We start from the raw sequence: 21,070 nt of genomic DNA, 5'->3' as shown, positions 1-21,070 counted from the left end.
GTCCGTATACAATTTTTTTATCGGTTAACTGGACCGGTTTAACGGCTATTTTTTGAATTTTCTTTATAAATGTATTTGACCGTTGGCAACGGTCAGCTTCCAATTTGACTGTTGTCCAACGAAAATTTTGCAAGAATGAACTTTTTGGGTAATTTTTAAAAAAAAATATATATTTAGTAATTACTGATTTAGCCCTTTGAAAAACTATAAATAAACCCTCTATCTTCTTCATTTCTTCACTCATCTATCATTTCTCAAATCTCAATTGTCATTCTCTCATTCTTCACCTAAATTGCAATCAACTATTTGGCTCTCATTTTTCTTGAAATTTAATTTATCGTATTATTTAAAGTTTGAAGTTTGAACTTTGAACAATTGACGTTTCTTCGTGGTAACATTGGAGCTGCGAAAATCATCAAGTGTTCAATTTATTGCGGAATTCGGTGCACTCCCTCTAACCATTTCTCTTATTTACTATTTTATTTGCATATTTAATTTTTGTTAGTAGTTAAATTTTCACAATATGTTTAATGCTGCAAAAAGAGTTTTTAATTAAATTTTCACAATATGTCTAGATTTATATTTAATAATTAAACTTTGAATTTACTCTTTTTTCGTTAATTTAGTTATTGTTAAATGTAAACTTTAATTTGCAAGTTTGAAATAAAAAAAGAACTTGCAAATTATAAGTGTAATTTTTTTCCATCTTCATTGTATTGAAATATTCAAATATTAGAATTTTAAAGTATTTGCATCCTTTATTCAAAGACTCTTTTTACTTTATATTAATATATATCCCCTTTTCCTTATCCTCCTTTGTCCCCATATTCTTTCTTTCTTCTTCCCCTTTCTTCTTCGTCTTCTTCCTTTTTTTTCTTTTCACCTTTTCTTTAGTCGGGGGTCTATTGGAAACATCATCTCTATCTCGCCAGGTAGGGGTAAGGTCTGCGTATACACTACCCTCCCCAGACACCACTTGTGGGATTATACTGGATATGTTGTTGTTATTTATTAATATAAATTACTATAGTTATATAAAATACAAAAAAAAAATATATAAACCTGGCCCGGCCCGACCCCTTAGGCCTGGAACCATTCCGGTTCAATTTTTGACCGGATGGACCCGAACCCGTTAAACCCGATTTGTTAAATCCGATATCCGGCCCGGATTAGTGACCGGCCTGTCACTATTTTTTTCGACCAGGACTGCCCGGTCCCCTATATGTATACTTCAAGGAATTGGTTGCTGACATAAGCAACAGTCCCAATATATGTTGTTGCATGCTCACGTGATTTAATGAAATCACACCAACTTTTCCCATTATGAATAGAAGACTTTCGCCGCCTAGGACTTTTCCTTTCCACCCGAATTAAGATATCCAATTCTTCTTGGACTCTAACAATTAGCAATCCCACATCGTTATTAGTCATAATAAGAGCCGCATCACTGCACCTATAAATAGGTCACGCCTTTCATTCAGTTGGCATCAATTGTTGTGTTTGCAACATCTGCTCTACCTTTGACGATTCGGAAGCATTAACGCGAATATAATTTCTTCTTTTATTGTGCTTTCTTCCTTCCTTTTCTTTTTGTACTTTGTTGTCTCTTTTTTAGAAGTAACTTCATCAACCTACGAAGTACTTTAAAAGTTCGAGATAAAAACCTTTAAAAATTTGCGATGAATACTTTTAAAATTTGTGGCGAAAACCGATAAAAGTTCGTGTAAAGATCCTTAAAAATTTGTGGTCATGATCTTTAAAAGCTCACAGTGAATACCTTTAAAAGATCGTGGTGAAAACCTTTAAAAGTGGTGAAGTCCTTTAAAAGTTGTGGCGAAGACCTATAAAAGCTCACCTAAAGATCCTTAAAAGCTCGTGGTCAAGATCTTTAAAAGTTCACGGTGAAGATCTTTAAAATTTGTGGCGAAGATCTATAAAGTCCGTGGTATAAATCGTTAAGAGTAGGCAGTGGGGACTCTTTAAAGTTCGCCACGAGTACCTTCAAAAGTTCAAGACACGCACCTTTAAAAGTTCAAAACATACGCCTTTAAAAAGTTCGGACGAAAACCTTAAAAATCCAAATTCCTTTAAAAGTTCGCAACAAAAACCTTTAAAAAATTCGAATGCCTTTAAAAGTTCGAGACAAACACCTTTAAAAGTTCGCAACGAAAACTTTTAAAACAAGTCCGACACAGACATTCCTTTTTTTTTTTTTACGTCTAAGGCGAAATTTTTTACTTATCCATGCTCTCTTTCAAGATTGCGATTTTACTTTTCCCTTTTGACTTAGGTACTAACAAATATATTTTTATTTTATGCAGCTTGAACATGATTTACTCTAGAGACTTTGCATCCTCTTCCTTCACGTCCAAGTATCTTATAATCTCAGAGCACATGGATAGTAAAACGAAGACCAGATTGCTAGTTGATATACCACTGATCGGATTATATGCAGCTTCGTGGCTATCCTTACAAAATCTATTTCGTTTGGTAGATTGGACCTTTGAAAACACCAAACATAAATTCAAGACATGGACTCTTTGTTCCCATAATCAAAACGTTAAGAATGTGGCAAGTTCCCTCCCATGCTTAGGACGATGAATCCTCAAAGGAGAAGTACACTGGGGGTGATTCCTTAACTTTTGGTGGCGAATTTCATTATATTCCCTGCTATTGGGAGTGGACCGAAGATACTGTCACGACCCAAAACCTAACCCGTCGTGATGGCGCCTATCGTGATACTAGGCAAGCTGACATCTCCAAAACACTTGCAATATTTAACATAAATAAATTAATATATTTAAAATAACCGGAGTCTTTCATAAAAACGGGGTAAAACTCAAAGCATAAGTGCGGAAAAATAGCCCGACATTGGGGTGTCACTGAGTCATGAGCATCTAGATATCCAATCTAATACAAACAGTGTCAAAGTATCAGTACAGAAAAGAAAGAAAACATAGAAGGAAAGACAAGGTCTGCGGACGCCGGCAACTACCTCGTAGTCTACGGTACTCAATCGCGCATGAACTCAACGACCTCCGTGATCAAACACACCTGGATCTGCACATGAAGTGCAGGGTGTAGCATGAGTACAACCAACTCAGCAAGTAACAGAAATAATTAAGGAACTGAGAAGGTAGTGATGAGCTATACAATACAGTTCATTTTCAATAATTCCAGCAAATAATAGACATGCTTTCAAATCCGACAGTTCAAATCAAATCAGTTTTATACAGTTAAAGTTTGGGTAGATCCGGATAATGAATCTTTCATAAATTTTACGACAATGACAGATAGCCAATAAGTGCATCAACAAATGAAAAAGCAAGTACAACCTCTCAAGGCAACAGTCACGCAACTCGTCACAACAGCTCAATCACTCTTCTCTCAGGCCTCAGTACTCACACTCAATAGGTACCTGCGCTCACTGGGGGTATGCAGACTCCGGAGGGGCTCCTTCAGCCCAAGCTCTATATCGCTGCGGCGTGCAACCCGATCCCATATAAATAGCCATAAGGCTCGTTGCGGCGTGCAACCCGATTCATATATATATACAGCCATGAGGCTCGTTGCGGCGTGCAACCCGATCCATATATACAGCCCTAAGGCTCATTGCATCGTGCAACCCAATCCATATACAGCCCTAAGGCTTATTGCGGCATGCAACCCAATCCATATACATGCATATAGCTCACAGCTCGGCACTCAAGCCCTAACTGTCACCAACCTCTCTAGTCTCTTGGGCTCTAAGAAATCATAAAGATTAGCCCAAAAATAACATAGTGTATCAACAAGAATCAAGAAGAGACTGAGATATGATACGCAAGTAAAACCATGACTGAGTACAAGAAAGTAATTAGCAAATACTTCAATAAGTACGCGATCTTTGCGGGTCCCAACAGTACCATCACATAGCCTAAGCATGATTTCTAACATGATTTGTAGTCAAATTTCTTTAACACAAAGAGAACAGGTAATTAACAATAGTCAAATTGTGACGGACCAAGTCACAATTTCCCACGGTGCACGCCCGTCACCTAGCATGTGCGTCACCTCCAAAATAGTTACATCATACCAATATCCGGGGTTTCATACCCTCAGGACCAGATTTAAAACTGTTACTTACCTCAACCTGCACAAAATCCTACTCCGCAATGCCTTTGCTCCTCGAATCAATCTCTAACCACCCAAATCTAGCCACAAGCAGTACGATATAATTAATATAGGCTAAAAGAATCAATTCCACAAGAAAAACACGAAACTATAAGCTAAAATCCGAAATAGGCTCAAATTGGCCCCCAGGCCCACGTCTCGAAATCCAAAAAAAGTCACAAAAGATGAACACCCATCCACTCACGAGTCCAAGCATACAAGAATTACTCAAATCCAACCTCAAATCACCTTCCAAAACTCGAAATTTTAGCCTATGAAGTTTCTACCATTTTTCCCAAATTTACAACTCAAATCCCTAATTAGATGATGAAAATAACCATAGATTCGTGAAATATAGTCCAATCCGAGTTAGAATTACTTACCCCAACAATCTTCTTTTAGGAACCTCAAAAAATCGCCTCACACCGAGCTCTCAAAGTCCCAAAATCGAAATGGAAACCAAACCCTCGAAATCCCATTTTCTGCCCAGTTTTTCCGCATCTGCGAACACACTGTCGCACCTGCGACGCCGCACCTACAAAATTTCCCTCGCAGGTGCAGAATGACTTAAAGGGCTGGGTCCGCATCTGCGATGAAGGGGCTGCACCTGCGTGTGCGCGCCTGCGGACAATGGTCCACTTCTGCGTTCACCCCTCCAGCTCACTCTCCGCATCCGCGGAACCTCAAGCGTATATGTGGGTTCGCAGATGCGGAAATCCCCTCGCACCTGCGGTTCCCCACTCACAGGTGCGATCCGTTAAGCATCCAAAACACACCCGAGGCCCCCGTAACCTCAACCACATATACCAACAAGCCCTAAAACACCATATGAACTTGTAAACTTTCAAATTCCACAAACGACGCCGAAACCTATCAAACCGCGTCCGATTGACCTCAAATTTTGTACACAAGTCATATTCAACATTACGGACCTACTCCAACTTCCGAAATCGAAATCCGACCCCGATATCAAAAAGTCAACCTCCGGTCAAACTTCCCAAAAATTCGACTTTAGCCATTTCAAGCCTAAACTAGCTACAGACCTCAAATTCACAGTTCGGACACGCTCTTAAGCCCAAAATTACCCAACTGAGCTAACGGAACCGACGAAACTCCATTCCGGAGTCCTCTTCACACAATATTTCGACTACGATCAAAATCCTAAGACTTAAGCTTCTGTTTTAGGGACTAAGTGTCCCAAATCACTCCGAAACCAAAAACAAGACCTCTCGACAAGTCACATAAGCAGAAACAGATACGGGGAAAATAGTAAATAGGGGATCGGGGCTAATACACTCAAAACAACCGGCCGGGCTGTTACATCCTCCCCTTCTTAAAATAATCGTTCGTCCTCGAACGAGCATAGAGACATACCTGAAGTGGTGAAAAGATGAGGACAACGGCTGCGCATATCATGTTAGGTATCCCAAGTCACCTCCTCGGCCGGCTGACCCCTCCACTGAACCTTCACAGAAGCAATATTCTTCAACCTCAGCTTTCGAACCTGCCTATCTAAGATCGCCACCGGCTCCTCAACATAAGATCGCCACCTGCTGAAATCCAATACGTGAGACGGATCGCCGTGATACTTTCGGAGCATAGAAACATGGAATACTGGATGAACTCCTGCTAGACTGGGAGGCAAGGCAAGCTCATAAGCAACCTCCCCAACACGTCGCAATACCTCAAATGGACCGATAAACCTCGGGCTCAGCTTGCCCTTCTTTATGAACCTCATAACACCTTTCATGGGTGACACCCGGAGCAAGACCCGCTCTCCATCCATGAATGCAACATCCCGAACCTTCCAATCCGCATAACTCTTCTGTCTGGACTGGACTATATGTAGTCTATCCTGAATCACCCTACCCTTCTTCAGAGCATCATGAACCACGTCTGTACCCAATAATCTAGCCTCGCCTGGCTCGAAGCAACCCACTGGAGACCTACACTGCCTACCATACAGAGCCTCATACGGCGCCATTTGGATGCTCGACTGGTAACTATTATTTTAAGCAAACTCTGCTAGAGGCAAGAATTGATCCCACGAACCCCCAAACTCCATCACACACGCATGAAGCATATCCTCTAATATCTGAATAGTGCGCCCGAACTGTCCGTCCGTCTGAGGGTGAAATTATGTGCTCAATTCCACTCGAGTACCCAACTCATGTTGTACGGCTCTCCAGAACTGTGATGTAAACTGCGTACCCCGGTCAGAAATGATAGATACTGGTACGTCATGAAGCCTGACGATCTCGCGGATATACACTCGAGCCAGCTGCTCGGAAGAATATATAGTCATCACACGAATGAAATGAGCTAACTTGGTCAGCCAGTCCGCAATCACCCAAACTGCATCAAACTTTCGCTGAGTCCGTGGAAGCCCAACAACGAAATCCATAGTGATCCGCTCCCATTTCCACTCCGGAATCTCTAACTTCTAAAGCAACCCACCTGATCGCTGATGCTCATACTTCACCTACTGGCAATTTAGGCACCGAGCTACATACTCCACTATGTCCTTCTTCATCCTCCTCTACCAGTAATGCTGCCTCAAGTCCTGATATATCTTCGCGGCACTCGGATGAATAGAATACCGCAAACTATGAGCCTCCTGGAGAATCAGCTCACGCAACCCATCTACATTGGGCACACATAGATTGCCCTGCATCCTCTATGCACTATCATCCACAATAGTGATATTCTTAGCATCGTCATGCTGGACCGTGTCCTTAAGAATAAGCAAATGGGGGTCATCATACTGACGCTCCCTTATACGATCATAAAGAGAAGACCGAGAGACCACACAAGCCAATACTCGACTCGACTCAGAAATATCCAATCTAACAAACTGGCTCATCCAATGCCAATCGCCTCTCTGCTGTTGGAAGATATGCTAAGCTCCCCAAACTCTCCGCCCGGCGACTTAAGGCATCGACGACTACATTGGCCTTCCCGGGATTGTACAAAATGGTGATATCATAGTCCTTAAGAAGCTCCAACCACCTCCGCTGACGCAAGTTAAGATCCTTCTGTTTGTACAGATGCTGAAAACTCCGATGATCAGTGTAAATCTCACAATGGACCCCGTGCAAATAGTGCCGCCAAATCTTCAAGGAGTGAACAATAGCAACTAACTCAAGGTCGTGGACAAGATAGTTATTCTCATGGGGCTTCAACTGGTGCGAAGCATAAGCAATCACTCTACTCTCCAGCATCAAAACACACCCAATGCTGATCCGCGAGGCATCACAATACACTGTGTAAGAACCAGAAGCTGATGGTAGAACTAGAACTGGAGCCGTGGTCAAAGCATTCTTGAGCTTCTGAAAGCTCTCCTCGCACTCCTCCGACCACCTGAAAGGAGCACCCTTTTGGGTTAATTTAGTCAAAAAGCGGTGCAATGGATGAGAAGACCTCCATAAAAGGACGGTAATAACCAGCCAAATCGAGAAAACTCTGAATCTCCATGGCTGAGGACAGTCTGGGCCAACTCTGAACCACCTCTATCTTCTTCGGGTCTACCTGAATACCCTCACTGGACACCACGTGCCCCAAGAACGCCATTGAATTGAGCCAAAACTTACACTTGGAGATCTTTGCATAAAGCTTCTCATCCCTCAACCGTTGTAACACATTCCTCAGATGCTAGGCATGCTCCTCCTGGCTACGAGAGTACACCAGGATGTCATCAATGAATATAATAACGAACGAGTCAATATAAGGCTGAAACATACTGTTCATCAGATGCATGAACGTTGATGGGGCGTTGGTTAGCCCAAAAGACATCACAAGGAACTCATAATGGCCATATCGGGTCCTGAAAGCTGTCTTAAGAATATCTGAGCCCTGAATCTTTATCTGGTGATACCCTGACATCAAATCAATTTTGGAGAACACCATCTCTCCCTGAAGCTGGTCAAACAAATCATCAATACGCGGCAAAGGATACTTGTTCTTGATTGTGACCTTGTTCAACTGTCTGTAATCAATTCACATTCTCATAGTACCATCCTTCTTCTTCACAAATAGAACTGGTGCACCCCAAGGTGACATGCTAGGCCGAATAAACCCCTTATCAAGGAATTCCTGAAGCTTCTCCTTCAACTCCTTCAAATCAGTTGATGCCATACGGTACGGTGGAATAGAAATGGGCTAAGTGCCCGGCACCAAATCATTACCGAAATCAATATCCCTGTTGGGCGGCATGCCCCGCAGGTCTGCAAGAAACACATCCGGGAAATCTCGCACCACCGGAACATAATCAATAGCAGGGACCTATGCACTAACATCCCTCACAAAGGCCAGATAAGATAGACAACCCTTCTCAACCATCCGCTGAGCTTTCAAGTATGAAATCACTGTACTGGAACATAGTCTATGGAGCAGCTCCACCCAACCCTCGTCAACCCCGGCATCGCCAATGTCACGGTCTTAGCGTGATAATCTAGAATGGCATGACATGGAGACAACCAATCCATACCCAAAATCACGTCAAAATCGACCATAATAAGCAACAAGAGATCCACTCTAGTCTTCATACTCCCAATAGTCACCACACATGACCGATATACACGGTCCACAATGATAGTACACCCACTGGAGTGGATACACGAACAAATATAACTAGAGACTCACGAGGCATAACTAGATAATGAGCGAAATACGAGGACACATATGAATAAGTGGAACCAGGGTCAAATAATACAAAGGCATCTCTATGGCAAACTGAGACAATACTTGTAATCACAGCATCTGAAGTAATGGCATCTGGTCTGGCAGGAAGAGCATAGATACGGTCCTGGCCGCCCCCTAATCGGCCTCCCCCTCTCGGGCGACCCCTAATTGACTGGGCTTCACCCCGAGCTGACTGAGCGGGTGGTGAAGAAACTGGTGTTTATGTCATAGATTGGCTCCTCTACTGAGCCGGACCTCCCGTAAGGCGGGGACAATGTCTCGTGATGTGGCTAAACTCTCCACACTCATAGCTACTTCCCGGTGCTGGTGCTGGGGGCTAAAGGGAGCCTCGAGCACCGGGATAACTGGTAGAAGGACCTGACATAGACGAGCCCTGACCCGATGGAGCACGGGATGAACTCTGAGCTGGGAGGGCACTGAGAGATGAACGACCATGCTGATAATTGTACGAACCATAGCCAGATGATGCACCACGGCGAACTGGGCTAGCCGTCTGAGCATGTCTGAAAGGACGACCCCTACCTTGGTGGAACTGCCCCCCAAAAGGAACACCGCTAAATCCACCTTGTCCACGAGGCCTCTTGGCCTCTCTCTCAACCGGCTCCTGGTTGCGAACCATCTCAATCTAATAAGCAATGTCGACAACCTCATCAAAAGTAGCACCAGACACTCTCTCTCCCTAGTCATAAGCAATCGCAGCTGAAAAGTGAGGCCATATATGAACCTCCTGATCCTCTCTCTATCTGTGGGAACCAACCAGATAGTATGTCGGGCCAACTCAGAAAATATCATCTCATACTGCATCACGGACATATCACCCTGACGAAGCTGCTCGAACTGCCTGCGCAACTCCTCTCTGCGGGACTGAGGCACGAACTTCTCCAGGAAAAGAACAGAGAATTGCTGCCATGTTGCGCCAGCCGGCCTACGCCTCTCGTAAGCCTCCCACCAACTGAAGGCAGCCCGAGAGAACTGAAAGGTAGTGAAAGACCCCAGTGGTCTCCAGAATACCTGTCGTACATAGTATCCTCTGACACCTGTCTAAGAAATCGTGTGCATCCTCTCCCTCTGCACCACTGAAAGATGGAAGCTGGAGCCTCCCAAACCTCTCCAATCTACGCTGCTCACCCTCGGGCATAGCAGGAACCATATAATCCTAAGCAGCGGCAACCGGCTGGGCTAGTGGTGCCCCGTTGTCTGGAATACCTGTACCACCTGCTTTGGTGTGCGGGCAGCGGGAGTCTAAACGCCTTCCCCGGCCTGAGAAGTGGCTGCTACGGCCGAAATAGAGACCGCCTGAGCAAGACTAGTACTCGCGGTCAGAATCTGAGCTAAGGCCTCCTGAAGGCGTGGAATCACAATAGGCATAGGTGGTGCCTGATCTGGTCCCACAGGCTCATCCACAACTGGTGCCTGCTCCTGAACTAGGGCAACTGGTAGATCTGCAGGTACTGCCCCAGCTGTTGTGGAGGCTGCACCTTTGCCCCTACCGCGGTCTCTACCGCGACCTCGGCCTCTCGCGGCCCTGGCTGGAGGTATTGGTGGTTGTCCGTCCTGCCCCGTAGTATGATTCCTCACCATCTGTGAGAGAATGAAACAATAGATGTTTAGTCACCAGAATCAACAGATTCGCACGACAAGAATTCAAGAATGTGAATTCTTTCCTAAGGGTTCGGCAACCTCTCGAAGATAAGTACAGACGTCTCCATACAGATCCGCAAGACGCTACCAAACCTGCTCATGACTTGTGAAATCTATGTAACCTATGCTCTGATACCAACTTATCACGACCCAAAACCTAACCCGTCGTAATGGCGCCTATCGTGATACTAGGCAAGCCGACATCTCCCAAACACTTTCAACATTTAACATAAATGAATTAATATATTTAAAATAACCGAAGTCTTTCATAAAAACGGGATAAAACCTAAAGCATAAGTGCGAAAACATAGCCCGACATCGGGGTGTCACTGAGTCATGAGCATCTAGATATCCAATCTAATACAAACAATGTCTAAGTAGCAGTAGAGAAAAGAAAGAAAATATAGAAGGAGAGACAAGGTCTAAGGACGCCGGCAGCTACCTCGTAGTCTCTGGTACTCGATCGCGCACGAACTTAATGGCCTCCATGATCAAACACACATGGATCTGCACATGAAGTGCAGGGTATAGCATGAGTACAACCAACTCATCAAATAACATAAATAAATAAGGAACTAAGAAGGTATGATGAGCTATACAATACAGTTCATTTTCAATAATTTCAGCAAAGAATAGACTTGCTTTCAAATCCGACAGTTCAAATCAAATCAGTTTTATACAGTTAAAGTGCGGGTAGATCCGGATATAGAATCTTTCAGAAATTTCACGACAATGACAGATAGCCACTAAGTGCATCAACAAATGAAAAAACAAGTACAGCCTCTCAGGATAATAGTCACTCAACTCGTCACAACAGCTCTATCACTCGGCTCTCAGCCCTCAGTACTCACACTCAATAGGTATCTGCGCTCACTGGGGGTGTGCAGACTCCGGAGGGACTCCTTCAGCCCAAGCGCTATATCACTGCAGCGTGCAGCCCGATCCCATATAAATAGCCATAAGGCTCGTTGCGGCGTGTAACCCGATCCATATACAACCCTAAGGCTCGTTGCGGCGTGCAAACCGATCCATATACATACATATAGCTTACAGCTCGGTACTCAGGCCCTAACTCAGCCACCAACCTCTCTAGGGTCTCGAGCTCTCAGAAATCATAAAGATCAGCCCAAACAAAAATAACATAGTGTATCAACAAGAATCAAGAAGAGACTGAGATATGATACGTAAGTAAAACCATGACCGAGTACAAGACAACAATTAGCAAATACTTCAACAAGTCTGCGACCTCTGAGGCTCCCAACAGTACTATCACATAGCTTAAGCATGATTTCTAACATGATTTGCAGTCGAATTTCTATAACACAGAGAGAACAAGTAATGAACAATAGACTATTCGACTTTAAAGTCTCACGGGACGGACCAAGTCACAATCCCTCACGGTGAACGCCTACACGTCCGTCACCTAGCATGTGCGTCACCTCCAAAATAGTCACATTATACAAAAAATTAGGGGTTTCATACCCTCAGGACCAGATTTTAAACTGTTACTTACCTCAACCAGCACAAACACCTATTCTGCAATGCCTTTTCCCCTCGAATCAATCTCCAAACGCTCTGAATCTAGCCACAAGCAGTACGATATAATTAATATAAGCTAAAAGAATCAATTCCACAAGAAAAACATGAAACTATAAGCCAAAATCCGAAATAGGCTCAAACCGACCCCCGGGCCCACGTTTCGAAATCCGACAAAAGTGACAAAATATGAACACTCATCCACTCACGAGTCCAACCATACAAGAATTACTCGAATCCAACCTCAAATCACCTTCCAAAACTCAAAATTTTAGCCTATGAAGTTTCTACCAGTTTTTCCCAAATTTACAACTCAAATCCTTAATTAGATGATGAAAATAGCAATAGATTCCTGAAATATAGTCCAATCCGAGTTAGAATCACTTACCCCAATAATCTTTTGAAGAACCTCAAAAGATCGCCTCACACCGAGCTCTCAAAATCCCAAAATCGAAATGGAAACCAAACCATCGAAATCCCATTTTCTACGTAGTTCTTCCGCATCTGCGGACACACTGTCGCACCTGTGATGTCGTACCTGCGACGTCGCACCTGCGAAATTTTCCTCATAGGTGGAAAAATGACTTAAAGGGCTGGGTCCGCATCTGCGATGAAGGGGCCTCACCTGCGTGTGCGCGCCTGCGGACAATGGTTCGCTTCTGCGTTCACCCTCCAGCTCACTCTCCGCATCTGCGGAACCTCAAGCACATTTGCGGGTTCGAAGATGCGGAAATCCCCTCGCACCTGCGAACCCTGACTATCTCCTCAACCCCCGCTTCTGCGCTTGGCCTAACGCACGTGCGTGTCCGCACCTGCGGTTCCCCACTCGCAGGTGCGAAACACCAGAAACTCAGTAATTGCACAAGTCCAAATTCCGATCCGTTAAGAATCTGAAACACACCCGAGGCTCCCGGGACCTCAACCAAATATACCAACAAGTCCTAAAACACTATACGAACTTAGTCGAGCCCTCAAAATACGTCAAACAACAACAAAAACATGAATTACACTCGGTTTCAAGCCTAATGAACTTCTAAACTTTCAAATTTCACAAACGACGCCGAAACCTACCAAACCACGTCTGATTGACCTCAAATTTTGCACACAAGTCATATTCAACATTACAGACCTACTCCAACTTTCGAATCGAAATCCGACCCCGATATCAAAAAGTCAACCTCCCCGGTTAAACTTCCCAAAAATTCGTCTTTTGCCATTTCAAGCCTAAATTAGCTACAGACCTCAAATTCACAGTCCATACACGCTCCTAACCCCAAAATCACCCAACGGGGCTAACGGAACTGACGGAACTCCATTCCAGAGTTGTCTTCACATAATATTCTGACTACGGTAAAAATTCTAAGACTTAAACTTTCGTTTTAGGGACTAAGTGTCCCAAATCACTCCGAAACCAAAAACAAGACCTCCCGATAAGTCACATAAGTAGAAATATATACGGGAAAAACAGTAAATAGGGGATCGGGGCTAATACACTCAAAACGACCGGCCGGGTCGTTACAGATATCCTTAGTATGAACCATCGAACATTGAGGGCCACCAATATTTATGATATTGTCTATGCCTCATTGTTTATTTATGATCATTCTACAAGTATCATGCAAGCCTTTTGTGAGGCTTGGTTTCCTCTTATAAACACTTTGCTTAACTCAGTTGGAGAGTTATCCATATACCTTTGGGACTACTGCACTATTGGGGGTCTGCCTTTAATGGGGTCTCCTTATGAGGAAGTTATTCCAAATACTCGAGTATTTACAGGTGCTTACGACAAGGATAAAATGTTCCTTCCACAAGCCTGTCAGCAATTATTTGATGCATATCACCAACTTCGAGAGGGACACTAAAAATCATGACGTCCATGTGAGAAGATGGATAGAGTTTTGGTGCAAAAAAGTTTTAAAGTATGAACAACCTCCAGCGAGAAAAGAAAAAAAGTCATCTCGTCCCAAATCAACACACAACCCTACTGGAGCCATAGATAAAATGGTCAATTGGTCGGAAGTTGAAGATGCACTATTAAGACGAAGTATACTTGGTTGCTTTTTTATTAAGAAGAAGGCGACTTCATTCGGACTGAGACTTTCAAGATTGTAGGCTTTCTAGCGCGTGGGCAAAGAATTAACCTCGTCGTTCCAGTCTTAGCTAGCATCTACAGGGAATTAAATACAATTTCAAATGGCTCACCACTCGATCCTTCTAGAGTTTACTTCCCAATTCATTATGTGTATGGTTGATTGTCCTGTTACTTCAAGACTCATTTTTCTCTAACAAATAGGCCAGCTACTGCTCTGATGGCCATATATTCAGGTGAGGGAACAGCGAGATACTTTGGGAATGAAGACGCAAGAAAGCATATTCATGGAGGAGAAAGTGACGCATGGACTTCCACAATGCCAAGTAATTCTCAACCGTATTATTATCGTGATGATGGCAATGAGGAAGAGTCCAAGTCAAATTATTTTATGAGTATTCGCTCGAATTACCTTCCTTTGAGAAATGGATCGACCTTCATCTTGGAGCCTGATAGCCCTCATCGCTTCAGTCGTCAATTCGATTTTTATCAAGACATCCTCAGTCGTCAATTGGAACTTTTACGAATTTGTGTTTTGTCTAAAAGTAGGTCAAAGGCCACACTTCCCCCTATTATGCCCAAGATGAAGAAGTATGTCTCGTCTGATTATAAGTCTTGGTGGGAAAGAGTGCATGGAGACTTCCTTGAAAACCACTTGCAATCTTTGGTGAATACCATTGGGCAAGTTACTGCTACGTCTTTAGAGATCACGCCTCAAGAGCATGACAAGGAGGACAAGCCTCCTACTTTAAAATCCAAAGCGGTTGTACCATGCGACGTCAAGGGACCTCCATATAAAGAAGTTCAAAAAAAGAAGGGAAATGTTCAGGCTCATCAAGCCAATGGGGGTTCCTTTCCATTAGGCACCGTTGTTCCTACCTCCAAAAAATGTCTGTCCCAAAACGAGAGTGATAGTAGTCAAGGAGATCAAAATTTCAAGCGGGTGAAGCCATATTCAAATAAATAAGGAGATGCTAATTTGGGTGTAGTCGAGATTACTGACAGCATCGGCAATGCTTCAAGGACTTTGACAGCTATCAAAGAGGTAATGATTAAAACTTTCATATTATCTTATAATATCCAAGTAATTTAACTTACCGTATATCCTTATCTATGCAGCCAAATGGTGTTCAGATTTAAATGGCGTCACACAAAGCAAGCCACAAGGTAGTAGTGAATCCGTGGCGGAGCCAAACTTGAGGAAATCACTTCCAATACCTAAGTCATACCTAGAGGCGACTTCCATTCCTAGTCTTGGAGAAATATCGGGGCCTAATTTTCACCAATGATCAACACCAACGATGTCTATCTTTGATGGAAGAAAGGTTGTCTTGACTCTTCTCAAGGATTTCATTTTGAATGCATGGGTTAAAATTCATGACAAACTCAAGGACCTTACCGCAGACAATGCTTCTTCTCTTCAATTCGAGATCCAAGTGATTCTCGAGGAGATGGACGGAAAGGGTGTGGATAATTTCCCTCTAAAAGACCTATTGGCGTCTTTCTTTGAGCTTGCCACTTCATATGACCAGACACGATTGTTATACCCCATTTTAACCGAGTCAAATTAGAGTATAACATATTGATAATTTTGAGGTTTAATTAATTTTAACAGAGTCGCCACCTAATTATTTTAAGATGAATTACGACACCATCTTTTATCTAATTAATGCCAAAGTTAACTCTGTTTATATGGTCTATTTAACCTTAAGATTATGGGTAAGGGTTCTAGCTAATCCTACGGGGAAGGTTATTAAAGCACCCTATATGATCTGTCAATTACGGTTAACCGGCAAAACTTAAGTTAATTAAGGCTAAATGTTGGGTGTAGATGCGTGTGTTTAAAATACAAACTATAGAAGACAAGTAGTTTAAGATAAATACCCATTAGCTAAATCAAAATGGGAACCTAACTGATTAAAGTGATTGAGGCTGTATAAGATTTATAACGTGATCTTCAAGAGTGAAAATAAAGAAAGTGAAGCTACGTTCTTGAAAATAGTCGAATACACTTAGCAGAAAATCTAACTTTTGAACTTTAAAGAGCTGGACTTTAAAAAAAAAAAAAAATGACCCGAGATCCCAAAATACTTTCTTCATTGTAAAGAACCAATTAATACTTAGAGAAAACTTTCCAGATTGTGACTTAGTAATGCCCCCAAAATGTTAAAGTGTCATAAAGATTCATTATCCTAAGAATATTGATACGTGAGAAATCATTAAGTTATTGGTCCTAGAACTAGATATCATAAAGCGAAGACTCTAAATGGTTAATTACAGTTCAATCATTATGTAACAATTATACGTTCAAGAGTAAACACATATAACTGAAATATAAGTTAGTCAGAATAGCAGGTAAGTAAGATAAGTGAAGCGATCTGAAGCCATGTCCAAGCCCCACGGAAGATTTTATCTTCGGCATTTTTTGATGTCTAAACACGGTAAAAGCTGGAAAAGGGACTCGGGGATGTGCAGTCTCCTTGCAGTGTTATGGCGTCGTTGAGTCTCAAAGTGAGACTCTTCGGCTCCGGTGTTCATGCGAGTATGAAAGCATATGGTTAATCAGGTTCTCAAACGACATTTCTGTCAACTCATTCTATAAAAAAAAAAAAAATATGCATTTTGAATACTGTACACATGATGTTTAAACATTTCTAGGGCTATCCTTTCATTACAACAATGTTTTAACAGAAAGTTTAAATAGTACTCAAGTGGGTAAAGCACAAAAGATCATCACGATTAACAGGTAACATTTGACTGATTTAGTCATGAAATTTTAACTAGACATATCCGAATAAAACAGACTGTAAACATGAATTTTCTCATATCACGCCAGTATCGAAATATCACTAACGCATTCTTTAATACAACTAATAAAGCAGAGAACCTAATACATGATTTTTCAAAGGAACACAATGTCTTTAAGCGAAAGACTAAAATAAGATAGATCAGATTTTACCTCTTGTTGGGCAGTGAAACTGGGACTTTGAGGGCTCAGACCTACCACTCTTTAGTTGTCGAGAATGTAAAAATGGAGACTAAAAGGTTTTCCACAGATTGTAAAGCTTGAGATTATAAAGAAAAGCAGAGTATGATATGAACTGAGTTTTGTTTTTGGAATTCCCAGATGGATACGGATGAGACTTATAGAGGTATATTTATAGGTGAAACAACTAGGGTTTTGATTTGAAATTCAAATCCAAAATCAGAGGAGTCACGGGTTGGGATTTTGGTCTTCAAAAGAGCCGTTTGAAAATTAAGTCCCTGCCATAGAAAATCAAAATCTAAAAGTACTTTGGCCCCTTGTGTTGACCAATTCTTGAATAGATAAAAGTAAGAGAGATAAGAAGCTTACTCCAAATTGGGAAGGCAAGCTTCTGCCATGGCTGGAGAGAGAATGGGTTTTTGTTCAAGAGAGGAAAGAGGTGGGGGCAGCTGCTTGTGAGGAAATTAGTTTTAGAAAATAATATTTGGGGCTGCTGGAAATGAGTTGGGAGATCGATTGGGCTGGATCTTTGCATTTTGGGCTGTTAGGAATGATTTGTTTGGGCCGAAAATTACGGTCTGCTCCCTTTTCCTTCTTCTAATTAATTTTTTTAGGCTCCCATATTTTAATAAGTTGTACTCAATAAAAATACTTTGAGCATATATAATACTACATATTAAATAAGTGACTAACTCAATAAATAATTATATTATTAATGATAATATTAATAATAATGTTACTAGCACTACTAATAAATAGTATTAATAGTAGCAGTAGTACTAAAATAATAATAACAATGATAGTAGTAGTAGTAGTAAATGGAAAATAGTATTGAAAAATACTATTTTTTTGATGTATTAATTACTTAGAAGCTTAAGGAAATTAATTAGAAGAATGGAGGGATAAAATTGGATGTCAACAACGATCAACTCTTTCTGACAAGGTTGTGGATGTTGAAAAATCAGAGTCATTTTTAAACGCCAAGGAACATCTTGATCTTGTCTTGATTGAGAAAGGGGAGAAGGTCAAGAAATTGTCTGCCACCAATCAGTCTCTCAAAGAGGCCAAGGAGAAGGTGAAACAGTTAAGAGTTCTTCGAGGTGTTGCCAAGAAAAAGGTTGAAGAGATTGAATCTAGAGTCTCATCTGCTGAAGAGCAGTACCATAGATGTTCTCATGTTTCCTTGGCAACTGCTGATTACTTGGCAGACGTGGAGATGAAGAAACAACACATATAGGCAACCCTTAAAAACTTGGTCAATTACAATTTGTGTTTAGATTAGTCTATATAGAGTATTTTATTTGCCTCTTTTTTTTTTGTATTTGATTAACTAGCGACTATTCTTAGAAATGAAAACTCTATCCGTTTTACTTTATATCATGCGTTTTCATTAATGTCCCTTTTTTCCTTTGCGGTTCAATATAAATAGTTCTTTGCTTATCATGATGTATTGATGTCCCCATAATAGAACTTGGCTTTCTTTTAAACGTCATTGGCGTTCATGTCTCGAAATTCTCTGTATTTGGAGATACATCCTTATTTTTCTTTGAGGATAATATTGTTCATCATCTTTGTACCTTTATGGTAGGAGATATATATCTCAATGTGAGAACGTCAAAAATATGAGCCATTTGATTTTTTAGAAATTAAACTTTAAAATATAAGATATATCCAAAATTCGGAATCAAACACCTTCAGAATCTCCGCAGGTAATATTTTGAAACCAACTTTAGATTTCGCCATGTTGAAAATTTCAGATTTGCGCAGTCTCACTAAAAAATTCATATTTTTGTGTAGGTACGTCGAAATTATGAACCGTTTGATTTTATGAAAACAAGATTTCAAAGTCTAAGATATATCCAAAATTTGAAATCAAATATTTTGATAATCGTCCCAGATATTATTTTGAATCTAACTTTAGATTCCAACACGTTGATAGTTTTAGATTTGCGCAGCTTCACCAAAAACTTTATATCTTGGGGTGAAAACGTCGAAATCATGAACCACTTGATTTTTTGAAAAACAAACTTCAAGATCTAAGACATATCCAAAATTAGGAATCAAACATTTTGAGAATCGTCCCAGATATTATTTTGAATCTAACTTTAGATTCTAACACGTTGATAGTTTCAGATTTGTGCCTTCACCAAAATATATGTATCTTAGTGTAGGAACATCAAAATCATAGACCGTTAGATTTGTCGAAAACAAAACTGTAAAATATATAAAATAGCAAAATTTATAGATTTAATACCTTAGGGATAGTTTCAGATAATATTTCAAAGTCAACATAAAATTCCGACACACTGATAATTTCAAACTTGCGCGACTTGAGCAAAACTTTTATATATTGATGTAGGAATGTCGAAATCACGAACCGTTTGATTTTATGAAAATAATACTTCAAAATATAAAACATTTCCAAAATTTAGGATTTAATACCTTAAGGATAGTTTCAGATAGTATTTTGAAATCAACATCAGATTTTAATATACCGACAGTTTCGAATTGACACAACTTCGCCAAAACTTTTATGTTTTGGTATGGAAGCCTCGAGATCATAGGAAGTTTTTCTTGCTATCAATAGAAATTCAAGAAATCCATTCTCACAAATATCTTGGGTTCAAGTCTCACTGAATTTGAAACGTTATGCCCGAAAATCTTTCTTCTTATATTTGTGTTCCCTTTTGATGCCTCTCTTCTCTTCCCCCTTTTTTTAGGGCAGTGAGCGGATATGAAGACCAACAAACTTGAAGGTTATGCGAACATGGAGACATAGAGGATCCCCAGACTTTGATGTAAATATTGTCTTCATTTTAGTGAAGACACCACTTTACCATAGCAGCTTGCCCCCTTAAATCAAATGGGATCCAAAGTTTAACAGAAGAATGGTATCTCGACTCGATTTTCAAGTGGTGGTTGAATGGATTACATTCCATCGTACTTCATTCGAAAAATAATTGGGGCACCCTTATCTTTTGAACTCATGCGACTGAACTCAGAATAAAACTCTAAGCTGCCTACGTATCTCGGTGAAGAGGATCAAGTCATACCGTAGTTCGGAATGGGTGATTTTTTATTTTTTATTTTTATTTTTTATGTCCTAACTTTTGCCTAGGCCGCCTCTTTCGAGGTTTTCAACCTAGCAGACTCTTTTTTTTATGTCCTAACTTTTGCCTAGGCTACCTCTTTCGAGATTTTCAACCTAGCAGACCCTTTTTTTGGTGGGTCGTACACAGTTTAGACTCATGCGGGCCAGGAGTGTAGGAATGTGCAGTTTAGGCCCATGCATCAAGGAGCGTTGCAACTTCAAGTATAATACTTCTTCAAAAACTTGCCATTGATAGGACCGATACTCTTGCCATCTGCATCAACCAGCTTGTAAGTCCCACTTGAGTAAGCTTCTTGTACGACATATGTCCTATCCCATTTTGAAGTGAACTTCCCTACAGGTTTATGGGAAGTAATTATGGGTCTTCGTACGGCAATGACTTGAGCTCCTACTTGAAAGGATCTTAGGCGAACTCTTTTATTTAAGGCGCGAGTCAATCGAGCTTGATAACATTCAAGACTTTGTTGAGCTTCCAACCTCTTCTCATCAAGAGCCTCCAACTCTGCTAATCGAAGTCAAGCATTTTCTTCATCAATGATCCCTTCTTGAATAGCTAATCGTAACGAAGGTATTTGACGCTCGAGTGGTAAGACGACTTCGACTCCATAAACGAGTGCATAAGGGGTCGTTTGTGTTGGCGTGCAGTGAGTTGTCCTATATGCCCACAGAGCTTCTTCCATTCGGTCATGCCAGTCTCGTTTGGATTTAGAGACGAATTTCTTTAACAAGTTGCATAATGTCTTATTGAATGCCTCGGCTAGACCATTGGCGGCAGCATCGTACATAGAAGAGTTGCGTTGCTTGAAGCCAAAGAGATCACAAATCTTGTTAATCAAGTAGGATTTAATACTCT

At 41.2% G+C, this 21,070-nt stretch overlaps 1 long non-coding RNA gene across 5 annotated transcripts; it reads right to left on the bottom strand.

The window, feature by feature from the left end:
- Positions 1 to 2,799: 2,799 nt before the first annotated feature.
- Positions 2,800 to 17,557, bottom strand: LOC104121561 (uncharacterized). Of its 5 annotated transcripts, XR_011412800.1 has the most exons (5): positions 17,079 to 17,557; positions 12,008 to 12,075; positions 10,937 to 11,001; positions 4,127 to 4,193; positions 2,800 to 3,060 (listed from the first exon to the last, which is right to left on the bottom strand). It is a non-coding gene; the product is annotated as an uncharacterized lncRNA (long non-coding RNA). The 5 variants fall into 5 exon arrangements; XR_011412798.1 differs by lacking the exon at positions 4,127 to 4,193; XR_011412801.1 differs by lacking the exons at positions 2,800 to 3,060; positions 4,127 to 4,193 and adding an exon at positions 8,777 to 10,434.
- Between the last annotated feature and the right edge of the window lie 3,513 nt (positions 17,558 to 21,070).

The sequence above is a fragment of the Nicotiana tomentosiformis genome, chromosome 12 (assembly GCF_000390325.3).
Source record: "Nicotiana tomentosiformis chromosome 12, ASM39032v3, whole genome shotgun sequence".
Classification (NCBI taxonomy): domain Eukaryota; kingdom Viridiplantae; phylum Streptophyta; class Magnoliopsida; order Solanales; family Solanaceae; genus Nicotiana; species Nicotiana tomentosiformis.
This window is presented reverse-complemented; position numbering and strand designations above follow the sequence as displayed.